Source organism: Salmo salar, chromosome 09 (genome assembly GCF_965601325.2).
Source record: "Salmo salar chromosome 09, fSalSal1, whole genome shotgun sequence".
Taxonomy (NCBI): Eukaryota; Metazoa; Chordata; class Actinopteri; order Salmoniformes; family Salmonidae; genus Salmo; species Salmo salar.
Window position 1 is genome coordinate 87,506,291 of NC_138299.1, and position 13,403 is coordinate 87,519,693.

Consider the following 13,403-nt stretch of genomic DNA (forward strand, 5'->3'; position numbering starts at 1 on the left):
GTTGTTCCATTAGAGCCATTACATTACAGAGGGTTTAGATGAGATGTAACATTGACTAGTGGCCGACGATGGTGAGATCCTGCTTCAACTAGACTACTACACTAAATCTGCACTGCACACACTATGAAATGAGACAGGCAGTAGAAAAAAAGGTCTTCAAAACATAACGATGAAAGATACTGTGAGTTATATTCTAAACTTTATTCAGTAAAAAAATAGATATGTAAGTTGCAATAAATCATACCATGTTAGCAACCCAACGGCAGCAACCGACCCTTGTGTGGTTGGATGTTATGAACTCTCTAAGATTTCTGCACCTCATCAAAAGACACTGATACAGAGGTTAATCAGCGGAGCACAAAGTGACCTTTATTTTGCCAAAGCCTCCATGCTCGCAGATATTAAAGGCAACACAAATCACCACAACAAGATGCTGCAGAAAGTGATTAGATTCAGTGCCTTCGGAAAATATTTGCACCCCTTGACTTTTTCCACATTTTGTTACATTACAGCCTTATTTTTTTATTTCACCTTTATTTAACCAGGTAGGCCAGTTGAGAACAAGTTCTAAAATGGATTTAAATAAGTTCTAAACAAGTTCTAAAATGGATTTAAACAACTTCTGAACAACTTCTAAAATGGATTTAAACAACTTCTGAACAACTTCTAAAATGGATTTAAACAACTTCTGAACAACTTCTAAAATGGATTTAAACAGGTTCTAAACAAAAGCTAAAATGGATTTAAACAAGTTCTAAACAAAAGCTAAAATGGATTTAAACAAGTTCTAAACAAGTTCTAAAATGGATTTAAACAAGTTCTGAACAACTTCTAAAATGGATTTAAACAACTTCTGAACAACTTCTAAAATGGATTTAAACAAGTTCTAAACAAGTTCTAAAATGGATTTAAACAAGTTCTAAAATGAATTTAAACAAGTTAAAAAAAAAAGGTTTTAATCCTCATCAATCTACACACAACACCCCATAATGACAAAGTGAAAACTGTTTATTTTTTATTTTTGCTAATTATTAATAAAAAGACAAAAAACTGAAATATCACATTTACATAAGTATGCAGACCCTTTACTCAGTACTTTGTTGAAGCACCTTTGGCAGCGATTAGAGCATGAAGTCTTCTTGGGTATGACGCTACAAGCTTGGCACATCTGTACTTGGGGAGTTTCTCCCATTCTTCTCAGCAGATCCTCTCAAGCTTTGTCAGGTTGGATGGGGAACGTCGCTGCACAGCTGTTTTCAGGTCACTCCAGAGATGTTCGATGGGGTTCAAGTCCATGCTCTGGCTGGGCCACTCAAGGACATTCAGAAATTTGTCATGAAGCCACTGCTGTGTTGTCTTGGCTGTGTGCTTAGGGTTGTTGTCCTGTTGAAAGTCAACCTTCACCCTAGTCTGAGGTTCTGAGCTCTCTGGAACAGGTTTTAATCAAGGATCTCTCTATACTTTGCTCCGTTCATCTTTGCCTCGATCCTGACTAGTCTCCCAGTCCCTGCCGCTGAAAAACACCCCCACAGCATGATGCTGCCACCACTAATGCCTCACCGTAGGGATGGTGCCAGGTTTCCTCCAGATGTGATGCTTGGCATTCAGGCTAAGTTGTTCAATCTTGGTTTTATCAAACCAGAGAATGTTGTTTCTCATGGTCCGAGAGTCTTTAGGTGCCTTTTGGCAAACTCCAAGAGGGCTGTCATGTGCCTTTTACTGAGGAGTGGCTTCCATCTGGCCACTCTACCATAAAGGCCTGATTGGTGGAGTGTTGCAGAGAATGGTTGTCGTTCTGAAGGGTTCTCCCATCTCCACAGAGGAACTCTAGAACTCTGTCAGAGTGACTATAGGGTTCTTGGTCACCTCCCTGACCAAGGCCATTCTCCCCCAATTGGTCAGTTTGGGCAGGCAGCCAGCTCTAGGAAGAGTCTTGATGGTTCCAAACTTCTTCTATTTAAGAATGATGGAGGCCACTGTGTTCTTGGGGATCTTCAATGCTGCAGACATTTTTTGGTACCTTTCCCCAGATCTGTGCCTCGACACAATCCTGCTTCGGAGGTCTACGGACAATTCCTTCGACCTCATGGCTTGGTTTTTGCTCTGACATGCACTGTCAACTGTGAGACCTTATATAGACAGGTGTGTGCCTTTCCAAATCATGTCCGATCAATTGAATTTACCACCGGTAGACTCCAATCAAGTTATAGAAACATCTCAAGGATGCTCCTGAGCTCAATTTCTAGTCTCATAGAATATGGGTCTGAATACTTACGTAAATAAGGTATTTCTGTTTTTTATTTGTAATAAATATGTACAAATTCCCCAAAATGTGTTTTTTCTTTGTCGGTATGGGGTTTTGTGTGTAGACTGCAGAGGATTTTTTTTAAATGTAATCTATTTTAGGATAAGGCTGTAACATAACAAAATGTGAGTCTGAATACTTTCCGAAGGCACTGTATATGGGTTAAATCCCAAATGGAACTCTGGTCAAAGTCAGTGCAATATACACTGAGTGTACAAAACATTAGGAACACCTTCTTAGTATTGAGTTGCACCCCCCTTAGAACAGCCTCAATTCGTTGGGGCATGGACTCTACAAGGTGTCGAAAGCGTTCCACAGGGATGCTGGCCCATGTTGACTCCAATGCTTCCCACAGTTGTGTCAAGTTGGCTGGATGTCCTTTGGGTGGTGGACCATTCTTGATACACACGGGAAACTGTTGAGCTTGAAAAACCCAGCTGCGTTGCAGTTCTTGACACTCAAACCACTGCGCCTGATACCTACTACCATACCCCGTTCATAGGCACTTAAATTGTTTGTTTTTCCCATTCACCCTCTAAATGGCACACATACACATTCCATGTCTCAATTGTCTCAAGGCTTAAAAATGATTCTTTAACCTGTCTCCTTCCTTTCATCTACACTGATTGAAGTGGATTTAACAGGTGACATCAATAAGGGATCATAGCTTTCACCTGGATTCACCTGACCAGTCTATGTCATAGAATGAGTCTATGTCATTTTCCTAATGTTTTGTACGCTCAGTGTATACCGTACACTCTTATAAAAAAAGCTGCTTTCTAGAACCTAAAAGGGTTCTTAGTCTGAAGAACCATTTTGATTCCAGGTAGAACCCCTTTGAAGAACACTTTTTGGTTCTACCTAGAACCCTTTTGGTTGCAGGTAGAACCTTTTTGGGTTCCATATAGAACCCATTCCACATAGGGCTCTGCATGGAACCAAAAAGGGTTCTACTTGCAACCAAAAGGGTTCTCCTATGGGGACAGCCTTAATAGCTCACAGTTGAAGGAATCTGTAGGGAGGATAAAGATACTGATTTGGCCTTCGAAGCTGTCTCTGGCTTTAAACTACACTGGACAAGGCAAGAAAGGTCTTAGAAAAGCAGGATTACAGTGTGTGTATTTACTGCATGATACGTACAAACTTTTTCATTTGAGACTATTAGACGACAACAGTAATTGTTGTGAAAATAATGGCAGCAAGGCCGCAGGTACACCAGTGGAGTTATTCCCCTTAGAAAATGTATGGTGCATGTCAGTCAGCACAGCAATGATAGATGTCCATTATAATGACATCCACTTAATCTGAATAGGGACTGCAAATCAAAGCCCATTCCATTGGTTAAGATACAGTTACCTTTTAATACCCTTCCTTATAGATCCAGTGGCGATAAAGGCTTGAATCCCAAATGACACCCCATTCCCTACATAGTGCACTACTTTTAACCAGATCACTACGGGCTGTGGTCAAAAGTAGTGCAATACATGGGGAATAGGGTGCCATTTGGGACGCATTTAAGTGATTGATCGAGGCAATTGATCAAAGCAGACTGGCTGGTATGTAGAAGAATGCTTGTTGCAGTGTTTCCTCCTGATGGAGGGGGTTAATATGATCCTCCTGATGGAGTCTAGCTGGGGGTTTAATATGATCCTCCTGATGGAGTCTAGCTGGGGGGGTTAATATTATCCTCCTGATGGAGTCTAGCTGGGGGTTTAATATGATCCTCCTGATGAAGTCTAGCTGCGGGGTGAAAATGATCCTCCTGATGGAGTCTAGCTGGGGGGTTTAATATGATCCTCCTGATGGACTCTAGCTAGGGGGTTAATATGATCCTCCAGATGGAGTCTAGCTGGGGGGTTAATATGATCCTCCTGATTGAGACTAGCTGGGGGATTAATATGATGCTCCTGATGAAGTCTATCTCAGGGTTTAATATGATCCTCCTGATGGAGTCTAGCTAGGGGATTAATATGATCCTCCTGATGGTGTCAGGCTGGGGGTTTAATATTATCCTCCTAATGGAATCGAGCTGGGGCGTTAATATGATCCTCCTGCTGGAGTCTAGCTGGGGGGTTAATATGATCCACCTGATGGACTCTAGCTTGGGGTTTAATATGATCCTCCTGATGGAGTCTAGCTGGGGGGGTTAATATGATCCTCCTGATGGAGTCTAGCTGGGGGGTTAATATGATCCTCCAGATTGAGACTAGCTGGGGGGATAATATGATCCACCTGATGAAGTCTATCTGAGGGTTTAATATGATCCTCCTGATGGAGTCAGACTGGGGGGTTAACATGATCCTCCTGATGGAGCCAAGCTAGGGAGTAAATATGATCCTCCTGATGGTGTCTAGCTGAGGGATTAATATGATCCTCCTGATGGAGACTAGCTGGGGGGTTAATATGATCCTCCTGATTGAGACTAGCTGGGGGTTTCATTTGATTATCCTGATGGAGACTGGCTGGGGGGTTAATATGATCCTCCTGATGGACCCTAGCTTGGGGTTTAATATGATCCTCCTGATCGAGTCTAGCTGGGGGGTTAATATGATCCTCCTGATTGAGACTAGCTGGGGGGATAATATGATCCACCTGATGAAGTCTATCTGAGGGTTTAATATGATCCTCCTGATGGAGTCAGACTGGGGGGTTAACATGATCCTCCTGATGGAGCCAAGCTAGGGAGTAAATATGATCTTCCTGATGGTGTCTAGCTGAGGGATTAATATGATCCTCCTGGTGGAGACTAGCTGGGGGGTTAATATGATCCTCCTGATTGAGACTAGCTGGGGGTTTCATTTGATTATCCTGATGGAGACTGGCTGGGGGGTTAATATGATCCTCCTGATGGACTCTAGCTTGGGGTTTAATATGATCCTCCTGATGGAGCCTAGCTGGGGGGTTAATATGATCCTCCTGATTGAGACTAGCTGGGGGGATAATATGATCCTCCTGATGAAGTCTATCTGAGGGTTTAATATGATCCTCCTGATGGAGCCTAGATGGGGGGATGATATGATCCTCCTGATGGACTCTAGCTGGGAGGTTAATATGATCCTCCTGATGGAGTCTAGCAGGGGTGTTAATATGATCCTCCTACTTGAGACTAGCTGGGGTTAATATGATCCTCCTGGTGGAGACTAGCTGGGGAGTTAATATGATCCTCCTAATGGACTCTAGCTTGGGGTTTAATATGATCCTCCTGATGGAGTCTAGCTGGGGGGTTAATATGATCCTCCTTATGGAGTATAAGTTGGGGGGATAATATGATCCTCCTGATGGAGTCTAGCTGGGGGGTTAATATGATCCTCCTGATGGAGTCTAGCTGGGGGTTTGATATGATCCTCCTTATGGAGTCTCGCTGGGGGGTCAATATGATCCTCCTGATGGACTCTTGCTGGGGGGATAATATGATCCTCCTGATGGAGTCTAGCTGGGGGGTTAATATGATCCACCTGATGGACTCTAGCTTGGGGTTTAATATGATCCTCCTGATGGAGTCTAGCTGGGGGGGTTAATATGATCCTCCTGATGGAGTCTAGCTGGGGGGTTAATATGATCCTCCTGATTGAGACTAGCTGGGGGGATAATATTATCCACCTGATGAAGTCTATCTGAGGGTTTAATATGATCCTCCTGATGGAGTCAGACTGGGGGGTTAACATGATCCTCCTGATGGAGCCAAGCTAGGGGGTTAATATGATCCACCTGATGGACTCTAGCTTGGGGTTTAATATGATCCTCTTCATGGTGTCTAGCTGAGGGATTAATATGATCCTCCTGATGGAGACTAGCTGGGGGATTAATATGATCCTCCTGATTGAGACTAGCTGGGGGTTTCATTTGATTATCCTGATGGAGTCTAGCTGGGGGGTTAATATGATCCTCCTGATTGAGACTAGCTGGGGGGGATAATATGATCCTCCTGCTGGAGTCTAGCTGTGGGTTTAATGTTACCCTCCTGATGGAGACTAGCTGGGGGGTTAATATGATCCTCCTGATGGAGTCAGACTGGGGGGTTAACATGATCCTCCTGATGGAGCCAAGCTAGGGAGTAAATATGATCTTCCTGATGGTGTCTAGCTGAGGGATTAATATGATCCTCCTGATGGAGACTAGCTGGGGGGTTAATATGATCCTCCTGATTGAGACTAGCTGGGGGTTTCATTTGATTATCCTGATGGAGACTGGCTGGGGGGTTAATATGATCCTCCTGATGGACTCAAGCTTGGGGTTTAATATGATCCTCCTGATGGAGCCTAGCTGGGGGGTTAATATGATCCTCCTGATTGAGACTAGCTGGGGGGATAATATGATCCTCCTGATGAAGTCTATCTGAGGGTTTAATATGATCCTGCTGATGGAGTCTAGCTGGGGGGTTTAATATGATCCTCCTGATGGAGTATAGCTGGGGCGTTAATATGATCCTCCTGATGGACTCAAGCGGAGGATTTAATGTGATCCTTCTGATGGAATGGAGTCTAGCTGGAAGGTTAATATGATCCTCCTGATGGAGCCTAGCTGGGGGGATGATATGATCCTCCTGATGGACTCTAGCTGGGAGGTTAATATGATCCTCCTGATGGAGTCTAGCAGGGGGGTTAATATGATCAACCTTATGGAGTATAAGTTGGGCGGGATAATATGATCCTCCTGATGGAGTCTAGCTGGGGGGTTAATATGATCCTCCTGATGGAGTCTAGCTGGGGGGTTGATATGATCCTCCTTATGGAGTCTCGCTGGGGGGTCAATATGATCCTCCTGATGGACTCTTGCTGGGGGGATAATATGATCCTCCTGATTGAGTCTAGCTGGGGGGTTAATTTGATCCTCCTGATGGACTCTTGCTGGGGGGATAATATGATCCTCCTGATGGAGTCTCGCTGGGGGTTTAATATGATCCTCCTGATGGAGTATAGCTGGGGCATTAATATGATCCTCCTGATGGACTCAAGCTGTGGATTTAATGTGATCCTCCTGATGGAATGGAGTCTAGCTGGAAGGTTAATATGATCCTCCTGATGGAGCCTAGCTGGGGGGATGATATAATCCTCCTGATGGACTCTAGCTGGGAGGTTAATATGATCCTCCTGATGGAGTCTAGCAGGGGGGTTAATATGATCAACCTTATGGAGTATAAGTTGGGGGGGATAATATGATCCTCCTGATGGAGTCTAGCTGGGGGGTTAATATGATCCTCCTGATGGAGTCTAGCTGGGGGGTTGATATGATCCTCCTTATGGAGTCTCGCTGGGGGGTCAATATGATCCTCCTGATGGACTCTTGCTGGGGGGATAATATGATCCTCCTGATTGAGTCTAGCTGGGGGGTTAATTTGATCCTCCTGATGGACTCTTGCTGGGGGGATAATATGATCCTCCTGATTGAGACTAGCTGGGGGGTTAATATGATCCTCCTGATTGAGACTAGCTGGGGGTTTCATTTGATTATCCTGATGGAGACTGGCTGGGGGGTTAATATGATCCTCCTGATGGACTCTAGCTTGGGGTTTAATATGATCCTCCTGATGGAGCCTAGCTGGGGGGTTAATATGATCCTCCTGATTGAGACTAGCTGGGGGGATAATATGATCCACCTGATGAAGTCTATCTGAGGGTTTAATATGATCCTCGTGATGGAGTCAGACTGGGGGGTTAACATGATCCTCCTGATGGAGCCAAGCTAGGGAGTAAATATGATCCTCCTGATGGTGTCTACCTGAGGGATTAATATGATCCTCCTGATGGAGACTAGCTGGGGGGTTAATATGATCCTCCTGATTGAGACTAGCTGGGGGTTTCATTTGATTATCCTGATGGAGACTGGCTGGGGGGTTAATATGATCCTCCTGATGGACCCTAGCTTGGGGTTTAATATGATCCTCCTGATCGAGTCTAGCTGGGGGGTTAATATGATCCTCCTGATTGAGACTAGCTGGGGGGATAATATGATCCACCTGATGAAGTCTATCTGAGGGTTTAATATGATCCTCCTGATGGAGTCAGACTGGGGGGTTAACATGATCCTCCTGATGGAGCCAAGCTAGGGAGTAAATTTGATCTTCCTGATGGTGTCTAGCTGAGGGATTAATATGATCCTCCTGGTGGAGACTAGCTGGGGGGTTAATATGATCCTCCTGATTGAGACTAGCTGGGGGTTTCATTTGATTATCCTGATGGAGACTGGCTGGGGGGTTAATATGATCCTCCTGATGGACTCTAGCTTGGGGTTTAATATGATCCTCCTGATGGAGCCTAGCTGGGGGGTTAATATGATCCTCCTGATTGAGACTAGCTGGGGGGATAATATGATCCTCCTGATGAAGTCTATCTGAGGGTTTAATATGATCCTCCTGATGGAGCCTAGATGGGGGGATGATATGATCCTCCTGATGGACTCTAGCTGGGAGGTTAATATGATCCTCCTGATGGAGTCTAGCAGGGGTGTTAATATGATCCTCCTACTTGAGACTAGCTGGGGTTAATATGATCCTCCTGGTGGAGACTAGCTGGGGAGTTAATATGATCCTCCTAATGGACTCTAGCTTGGGGTTTAATATGATCCTCCTGATGGAGTCTAGCTGGGGGGTTAATATGATCCTCCTTATGGAGTATAAGTTGGGGGGATAATATGATCCTCCTGATGGAGTCTAGCTGGGGGGTTAATATGATCCTCCTGATGGAGTCTAGCTGGGGGTTTGATATGATCCTCCTTATGGAGTCTCGCTGGGGGGTCAATATGATCCTCCTGATGGACTCTTGCTGGGGGGATAATATGATCCTCCTGATGGAGTCTAGCTGGGGGGTTAATATGATCCACCTGATGGACTCTAGCTTGGGGTTTAATATGATCCTCCTGATGGAGTCTAGCTGGGGGGGTTAATATGATCCTCCTGATGGAGTCTAGCTGGGGGGTTAATATGATCCTCCTGATTGAGACTAGCTGGGGGGATAATATTATCCACCTGATGAAGTCTATCTGAGGGTTTAATATGATCCTCCTGATGGAGTCAGACTGGGGGGTTAACATGATCCTCCTGATGGAGCCAAGCTAGGGGGTTAATATGATCCACCTGATGGACTCTAGCTTGGGGTTTAATATGATCCTCTTCATGGTGTCTAGCTGAGGGATTAATATGATCCTCCTGATGGAGACTAGCTGGGGGATTAATATGATCCTCCTGATTGAGACTAGCTGGGGGTTTCATTTGATTATCCTGATGGAGTCTAGCTGGGGGGTTAATATGATCCTCCTGATTGAGACTAGCTGGGGGGGATAATATGATCCTCCTGCTGGAGTCTAGCTGTGGGTTTAATGTTACCCTCCTGATGGAGACTAGCTGGGGGGTTAATATGATCCTCCTGATGGAGTCAGACTGGGGGGTTAACATGATCCTCCTGATGGAGCCAAGCTAGGGAGTAAATATGATCTTCCTGATGGTGTCTAGCTGAGGGATTAATATGATCCTCCTGATGGAGACTAGCTGGGGGGTTAATATGATCCTCCTGATTGAGACTAGCTGGGGGTTTCATTTGATTATCCTGATGGAGACTGGCTGGGGGGTTAATATGATCCTCCTGATGGACTCAAGCTTGGGGTTTAATATGATCCTCCTGATGGAGCCTAGCTGGGGGGTTAATATGATCCTCCTGATTGAGACTAGCTGGGGGGATAATATGATCCTCCTGATGAAGTCTATCTGAGGGTTTAATATGATCCTGCTGATGGAGTCTAGCTGGGGGGTTTAATATGATCCTCCTGATGGAGTATAGCTGGGGCGTTAATATGATCCTCCTGATGGACTCAAGCGGAGGATTTAATGTGATCCTTCTGATGGAATGGAGTCTAGCTGGAAGGTTAATATGATCCTCCTGATGGAGCCTAGCTGGGGGGATGATATGATCCTCCTGATGGACTCTAGCTGGGAGGTTAATATGATCCTCCTGATGGAGTCTAGCAGGGGGGTTAATATGATCAACCTTATGGAGTATAAGTTGGGGGGGATAATATGATCCTCCTGATGGAGTCTAGCTGGGGGGTTAATATGATCCTCCTGATGGAGTCTAGCTGGGGGGTTGATATGATCCTCCTTATGGAGTCTCGCTGGGGGGTCAATATGATCCTCCTGATGGACTCTTGCTGGGGGGATAATATGATCCTCCTGATTGAGTCTAGCTGGGGGGTTAATTTGATCCTCCTGATGGACTCTTGCTGGGGGGATAATATGATCCTCCTGATGGAGTCTCGCTGGGGGTTTAATATGATCCTCCTGATGGAGTATAGCTGGGGCATTAATATGATCCTCCTGATGGACTCAAGCTGTGGATTTAATGTGATCCTCCTGATGGAATGGAGTCTAGCTGGAAGGTTAATATGATCCTCCTGATGGAGCCTAGCTGGGGGGATGATATAATCCTCCTGATGGACTCTAGCTGGGAGGTTAATATGATCCTCCTGATGGAGTCTAGCAGGGGTGTTAATATGATCCTCCTAATGGAGACTAGCTGGGGGTTAATATGATCCTCCTGATGGAGACTAGCTGGGGGGTTAATATGATCCTCCTGATGGACTCTAGCTTGGGGTTTAATATGATCCTCCTGATGGAGTCTAGCTGGGGGGTTAATATGATCCTCCTTATGGAGTATAAGTTGGGGGGGATAATATGATCCTCCTGATGGAGTCTAGCTGGGGGGTTAATATGATCCTCCTGATGGAGTCTAGCTGGGGGTTTGAGATGATCCTCCTTACGGAGTCTCGCTGGGGGGTCAATATGATCCTCCTGATGGACACTTGCTGGGGGGATAATATGATCCTCCTGATGGAGTCTAGCTGGGGGGTTAATATGATCCTCTCGATGGAGTCTAGCTGGGGGTTAAATATGATTCTCCTGATTGAGTCAAGCTGGGGGTTTAAAATTATCCGCCTGATGGAGTCTAGCTTGGGGGTTAATATGATCCTCCTGATGGACTCTTGCTCGGGGGAAAATATGATCCTCCTGATGGAGTCTCGCTGGGGGTTTAATATGATCCTCCTGATGGATGCTAGCTGGGGGATTAATATGATCCTCCTGATGGACTGTAGCTGGGGGGTTAATATGATCCTCCTGACTGAGACTAGTTGGGTGGTTAATATGATCCTCATGATGAAGTCTATCTGAGGGTTTAATATGATCCTCCTGATGGAGTCTAGCTGGGGGGGGTTAACATGATCAACCTGATGGAGTCTGGCTGGTGGGCTAATATGATCCTCCTGATGGAGTCTCGCTGGTGGTTTAATATGATCCTCCTGATGGACTCTAGCTGGGGGGTTAATATGATCCTCCTGATGGAATTTAGCTGGGGCGTTAATATGACCCTCCTGATGGAGTCTGGCTGGGAGTTTAATACGTTCCTCCTGATTGAGCCTAGCTGGGTGTTAATATGATCCTCCTGATTGAGACTAGCTGTGGTTTTCATTTGATAATCCATTTAGAGACTAGCTGGGGGCTAATATGATCCTCCGTATGGAGTCTAGCTGGGGGGTTAATATGATCCTCCTGATGGAGTCTAGCATGGTTTTTTTTATGATCCTCCTGATGTAGTTTAGCTGGGGGGGTTAATATAATCTTCCAGATCGAGTCTAGCTGGGGGGTTAATATGATCCTCCTGATTGAGAATAGCTGGGGGGTTAATATGATCCTCCTGATGAAGTCTATCTGAGCTTTTAATATGATCATCCTGGTGGAGTCTAGCTGGGGGGTTAATATGATCCTCCTGATGGAGTCTAGCTTGGGGTTTAATATGATCCTCCTGATGGACTCTAGCTGGGGGTGTTAATATGATCGTACTGATCGAGTCTAGCTGGGGGATTAATATGATCCTCCTGGTGGAGACTAGCTGGGGGGGTTAATATTATCCTCCTGATGGAGTCTAGCTGGGGGTTTAAAATGATCCTCCTGATGAAGTCTAGCTGCGGGGTGAAAATGATCCTCCTGATGGAGTCTAGCTGGGGGGTTTAATATGATCCTCCTGATGGACTCTAGCTAGGGGGTTAATATGATCCTCCAGATGGAGTCTAGCTGGGGGGTTAATATGATCCTCCTGATTGAGACTAGCTGGGGGATTAATATGATGCTCCTGATGAAGTCTATCTCAGGGTTTAATATGATCCTCCTGATGGAGTCTAGCTAGGGAGTAAATATGATCCTCCTGATGGTGTCTAGCTGAGGGATTAATATGATCCTCCTGATGGAGACTAGCTGGGGGGTTACTATGATCCTCCTGATTGAGACTAGCTGGGGGTTTCATTTGATTATCCTGATGGAGACTGGCTGGGGGGTTAATATGATCCTCCTGATTGAGACTAGCTGGGGGGATAATATGATCCACCTGATGAAGTCTATCTGAGGGTTTAATATGATCCTCCTGATGGAGTCAGACTGGGGGGTTAACATGATCCTCCTGATGGAGCCAAGCTAGGGAGTAAATATGATCCTCTTGATGGTGTCTAGCTGAGGGATTAATATGATCCTCCTGATGGAGACTAGCTGGGGGATTAATATGATCCTCCTGATTGAGACTAGCTGGGGGGTTAATATGATCCTCCTGATTGAGACTAGCTGGGGGGATAATATGATCCTCCTGATGAAGTCCATCTGAGGGTTTAATATGATCCTGCTGATGGAGTCTAGCTGGGGGGTTTAATATGATCCTCCTGATGGAGTATAGCTGGGGCGTTAATATGATCCTCCTGATGGACTCAAGCGGAGGATTTAATGTGATCCTTCTGATGGAATGGAGTCTAGCTGGAAGGTTAATATGATCCTCCTGATGGAGCCTAGCTGGGGGGATGATATGATCCTCCTGATGGAGTCTAGCAGGGGGGTTAATATGATCAACCTTATGGAGTATAAGTTGGGGGGGATAATATGATCCTCCTGATGGAGTCTAGCTGGGGGGTTAATATGATCCTCCTGATGGAGTCTAGCTGGGGGGTTGATATGATCCTCCTTATGGAGTCTCGCTGGGGGGTCAATATGATCCTCCTGATGGACTCTTGCTGGGGGGATAATATGATCCTCCTGATTGAGTCTAGCTGGGGGGTTAATTTGATCCTCCTG